At 41.1% G+C, this 6,000-nt stretch overlaps 1 non-coding gene across 1 annotated transcript; it reads left to right on the top strand.

Annotated features, from left to right (window-relative positions):
• The first annotated feature begins 3,148 nt into the window (after positions 1-3,148).
• Trnat-ugu (transfer RNA threonine (anticodon UGU)) lies at positions 3,149-3,223 on the top strand. Its single transcript has one exon. It is a non-coding gene; the product is annotated as a tRNA-Thr (tRNA).
• The last annotated feature ends 2,777 nt before the right edge of the window (positions 3,224-6,000 follow it).

Genomic DNA, 6,000 nt, shown 5'->3' with positions numbered 1-6,000 from the left:
GACTCAACTAACGTCTGAGGTAGTGCTGGAGGGAATTGACATGAATCCTGTAGGGCTGTCCATAAATCCGTATGAGTGTGAGGGGGTGGAGATGTCTCCTGAACAGCACTTTGCAAGGCATCCCAGATATGCTCAACAATGTTCATGTCTGGGGAGTTTGGTGGCCAGTGGAAGTGTTTAAACCCAAAAGGAGGCACTCTGTAGCAATTCTGGATGTGCAGGGTGTTGCTTTGTCCTGCTGGAATTGCCAAAGTCCATCAGGACACACAATGGACACGAATGGAAGCAGGTGATCAGAAGGATGCTCATGTACGTGTCACTTGTCAGAATCATATCTAGACGTTATCATGGGTCCCATATCACTCCAACTGCACATGCCCCACACCATTACAGTGCCACCACCAGCTTGAACAGTCCCCTGCTGAGGTGCAGGGTCCTTGGATTCATAAGGTTGTCTCCATACCCATACACGTCCGCCCACTTAATACGATTTGAAATGAGACTCGTTCGACCAGACAACATGTTTCCAGTCACCAACAGTCCAATGTCAATGTTGACAGGCCTAGGTGAGATGTAGAGCTTTGTGTTGTGCAGTCATCAAGGGTACACAAATGGGCCATCGGCTCCAAAAGCCGTTTTGTTGAATGGTTTGCACTCTGACATTTGTTGGTGGCCCAGCATTGAAATCTGCAGCAATTTGTGGAAGTGTTGCACTTCTGTCACATTGAATGTTTCTCTTCAGTCATCATTGGTCGCATTCTTGCAGGATCTTTTCCATGGTACACTCACGAAATGGTGGTACGGGAAAATCCCCACTTCATCACTACCTTGAAGGTGCTATGTCCCATCACTCGTGTGGAGCCACAGTGGCAGCTTAGACTGGAATGCCAGTGCATACCGGTCCAAGCTGCCAGATATGGTGCTCACGTGTGTGTGAGGTATACTTGCTTGTGTGAATATATTTAAAGAAGCATTCCACATGGGAAAAATATATTAAAAAACAAAGATGCTGTGACTTACCAAACAAGAAAGCGCTGGTAGATAGATACAATAAAAAACATACAAACACACACACAAATTTCAAGCTTTCACAACCCCTGGTTGCTTCATCAGGAAAGAGGGAAGGAGAGGGAAAGATGAAAGGATTGGAATGACTCCTTACCCTCTCCCTTAAAACCCACATCCTTTCGTCTTTCCCTCTCCTTCCCTCTTTCCTGATGAAGCAACCGTTGGTTGCGAAAGCTTGAAATTTGTGTGTTTTTTATTGTGTCTATCTACCAGCGCTTTCTCATTTGGTAAGTCACAGCATCTTTGTGTGTGTGTGTGTGTGTGTGTGTGTGTACTGTCTGTAACTCATGTCATCTTTATTGTGAGTAGCAATCTATGCTTTTCCTTATATTGTTGATTTTCCATCCTGTAGTTTCCATTGTTTGCTTATTCTTCGATCCACATTGATGGTGGTTAGTTCTTAGACTGTTATCTAAATGTGCAACCAATTACAAATTACTAGGACCTCACACCAAAAGCTAAAGACAGGCAATTACTGATCTGTAGATAACTGATTCGTGGCACACAGGTATATATAAAAAGATCTGATGTTTCAAACTTTTGAGCTATAGGTATTTTGATGAGATTTACACATGAACACCTAGACTGAAACATAAAACTATCTGTTTTGTATGCCAAAAACAGGAACAAGATCAGAGGCAGTGTGTCCCAAGTACAGTAAAATTAAGTTTTTCTTCCTTACATTACGCCTCAGAGTAGGGTGTAATCCATAAGAAATAGTAATCCACACACTTCAAAAGATTCAGGCTGTTCTGAAGAAGGAACCAGGACACAGCAAAGATCAAGTTTATCTGAATCAGAATACAGGTCACAGTTCTTGACACTTAATCAATACAGTACCTTGCTTAATGACTGTTGCTTTCACTTAGTTACAACTGCAGAAACACGTTAGGCCTATAAACCAGGAAAGCACACTAACCTAAACTCTGTGTTAGCTCTCACAAACACTTATTGTTTTGCACACTGTAGCCAAGGCTAGAGGTTCTATAATTGAAGAGAGTTATAAGACAGCAGGAACAATACAGATGACTGAAATGCAACAATTGGGTATACCAATGATAGGTACTGTTACGGAAAAAATCCCACAACTTTAGCAAGGGAACACAAAACCACCTAAGTAACTCCACTATTGCCCAAAGTGCTACATCAAATCTTTATAAATGTACTGTTGCATCAGAAGTACACAAATGTATTCAAGTGTTGCAGTTGTCATTCCTCCAGTGAATAATGTACCACTCTATGGGGAAAACGTTAGCTGCTCATTTATTTATTTATTTATTTTTGAGATATGTAAATCATCTTTCAATAATGAATAGGTAGCATACATATTGAAGTAATGTCATTTTAATAATTATGCTTTTGACTTATTTTCTCTTTTTTGTATGTGATTTTTTTCCTTCTGCCTATACCTTGTCTTCATGGCTGTAATTGTGATAATAATAAACAAGTATTACTAATCAAAATACTTGTTAATTTCTAGCATTAACAACAGGTTATGGGCCCAGGTGCCAAGTTTTACAGTACAACAAATAAAGGTGGAAAATTAATTAATGACTTAAATACATAAGTCACAGTCATGGCTCAGGAGATGGAGAAGTACAAGATACCTATGTTTGAGGGCACAAACTTAAGCAACCAGGAGTTTGGAATTATTAGTTTTTTTGGAAAAGTCCTACACAGAAATGTGTACAGAATGACACAGCTGAACAATGTGCACAAAAGAAAGCTCTTCTTGGAGGACTTAGCAAAAAATGATAAGAAGTATAAGACACAAATAATTGAAAGAATTTCAGATAGCTACTTGGAGTATGCGAAGAACCTGGATACTGCCTATGGTTAACTCAAACTTTTGAGTGGAAAGGTTAGGCTAATCAACTTTTATTGAGAACTACTCTGTTGATAATGAAGTTTAATGCACATGATAATACTATTGAAAATGTCTTGGTAAGAATGTCTTCCACGAGTAATGAGTGTGTTGGGTAGGGGCACTACAAATGTAGTGTGTGGACATAAAAGGTGAGAATGTTGGTCTTGTGGGAGGTGTGTATGACATAGTCCCTGCAGTTGCATTATCCTCTGTGCCCTCGGTGGCTCAGATGGATAGAGCATCTGCCATGTAAGCAGGAGATCCCGGGTTCGAGTCCCAGTCGGGGCACACATTTTCACCTGTCCTCGTTGATATATATCAATGCTCGTCAGCAGCTGAAGGTATTAATATATAATTCCAACAGAACATTTAGTTAATAAAACTGTTCCTTTGATGCATGTGAAGGAACTGGGAATCCCGTAGAATAAATGTAGCCAAAAAATTTTTAATCATTTTTTATTTTATTTTATTTATTTATTTTTTTGCCAGAATTACTAAAGAAGTTGATGTTGAAAACAATGTCTCTGGAAAATTTCACATAAAAATAAAAGATGTTCTTGTAGTGTCACATTTACTAAATAATTTATCATCATTGTGTAAACTGGAAATGGCTGAATACTATATTGTTTTTGAAAATTTAGTGGGCTGAATTTGAATTGGTGATGAAGTTATAGCTGAGGCTCACAGAAAAGATTTAGGCATGTATACCCTTTCATTCAAACATACTAAGAGTTCTACGTGCAGTGCTTGTGTTGTGGGATAAACATTTAGGACATATGAACCTCGAAAATATGAAAAATTTTATTATCTAGCAGAGGGAATGGACAAAGTAAATTTTTATAAATCCATAAATCAATTTTTGACCTTCATTGAGGGTGAACAATCAGAATTACCACTTATTCAGCTTATGTTCAAGCCAGACAACCACTAGAACTGAAACATAGTAATGTGCTTGATCCTATAAAGACATTTCCTTTTAATGGAAAGAATTATCCAGGGACTTTCACTGATGATTATACTCGCTTTACAGCATACTTTCAGTCAAGGTCTTACGTGTTTCATTATTTTACAGTATACTATGGAATGGTAATAGCTCATTTTAACATGAAAAGCAGCAGGTTTAAATGTGACAGTCATCGTGAATATATTTCATATGAAATGATAAAATTCTTTGAAGAAGGGAGTGCACATCTAGTTTACCATAAGTTACACACCTCAGCAAAATGAACTGGGAGAACAACTAAATTGTCGTACTACCATTGAAACGGTTCATTGTAACAATATTATGAAAAGGAAAGTTGCTAACACACACACACACACACACACACACACACACACACACACACACACAACTCAGGCGACTGAAACCACATTGTGAGCAGCAGCACCAGCGCATGGGGAGAGTGGCAATTGGATGGGGTAAGGAGGAGGCTGGGGCAGAGAGGGGGAGGGATAGTATGGTGGGGGTGGCAAACAGTGAAGTGTTGCAGATTAGATGGTGGGCAAGGGAGAAATGGCGGGGGAGGGAGGAGGGGGGAAGTAGTGGAAAAGGAGAGAAGTAAAAAGACTGGGTGTGAAGATGGAATGACGGCTGTGTAGTGCTGAAATGGGAACAGGGAAGGGGCTGGATGAGTGAGGACAGTGACTAATGAAGATTGAGGCCATGAGGAATATGAGAACATAGAATGTATTGCAAGGAAAATTCCCACCTGAGAAATTCAGAAAAGCTGGTGTTGGTGGAAAGGATCCGTATGGCACAGGCTGTGAAGCAGTCATTGCAATGAAGGATGTCATGTTTGGCAGCATGTTCAGCAACAAGGTGGCCCATTTGTTTCTTGGCCACAGTTTGTTGGTAGCCATTCATGCAGACAGACAGATTGTTGGTTGTCATGCCCATGTAGAATGCAGCACAGTGGTTACAGCTTAGCTTGTAGATCAGATGACTGGTTTCACAGGTAGCCCTGCCTTTGATGTGATAGGTGATGTTCGTGACTGGACTAGAGTAGGTGGTGGGAGGATGTATGGGACAGGTCGTACACCTAAGTCTGTTACAGGGGTAGGAGTCATGAGGTAAAGGGGTTAGGAGCAGGGGTTTGTGTAAGGATGGACAAGTATACTGTGTAGGATCGGTGGACAGCGGAGTACAACTTTGACAGGGATCAGAAGGATAGTGGGCAGGACACTTCTCATTTCAGGGCACAATGATAGGTAGTCGAAACCCTTGCAGAGAATGTAATTCAGTTGCTCCAGTCCTGGGTGATACTGAGTTATGAGGGAAATGCTCCTCTGTAGCAGGACTGTGGGACTTTTGGAGGTAGTGGGAGACTGGAAAGATAAGGCACACGAGATTTATTTTTGTACAAGGTCCATGAACCATGGACCTTGCCGTTGGTGGGGAGGCTTGCGTGCCTCAGCGATACAGATGGCCGTACCGTAGGTGCAATCACAACGGAGGGGTATCTGTTGAGAGGCCAGACAAACATGTGGTTCCTGAAGAGGGGCAGCAGCCTTTTCAGTAGTTGCAGGGGCAATAGTCTGGATGATTGACTGATCTGGCCTTGTAACATTAACCAAAACGGCCTTGCTGTGCTGGTACTGCGAACGGCTGAAAGCAAGGGGAAACTACAGCCGTAATTTTTCCCGAGGACATGCAGCTCTACTGTATGATTAAATGATGATGGCGTCCTCTTGGGTAAAATATTCCGGAGGTAAAATAGTCCCCCATTCGGATCTCCGGGCGGGGACTACTCAGGAGGACGTCGTTATCAGGAGAAAGAAAATTGGCGTTCTACGGATCGGAGCGTGGAATGTCAGATCCCTTAATCGGGCAGGTAGGTTAGAAAATTTAAAAAGGGAAATGGATAGATTAAAGTTAGATATAGTGGGAATTAGTGAAGTTCGGTGGCAGGAGGAACAAGACTTTTGGTCAGGTGATTACAGGGTTATAAATACAAAATCAAATAGGGGTAATGCAGGAGTAGGTTTAATAATGAAAAAAAAATAGGAGTGCGGGTTAGCTACTATAAACAGCATAGTGAACACATTATTGTGGCCAAGATAGACAC

The sequence above is a fragment of the Schistocerca cancellata genome, chromosome 6, assembly GCF_023864275.1.
Source record: "Schistocerca cancellata isolate TAMUIC-IGC-003103 chromosome 6, iqSchCanc2.1, whole genome shotgun sequence".
Lineage (NCBI taxonomy): Eukaryota > Metazoa > Arthropoda > Insecta > Orthoptera > Acrididae > Schistocerca > Schistocerca cancellata.
Note: the sequence above shows the minus strand (reverse complement) of the source record. Positions and strands in the feature narration are given on the sequence as shown.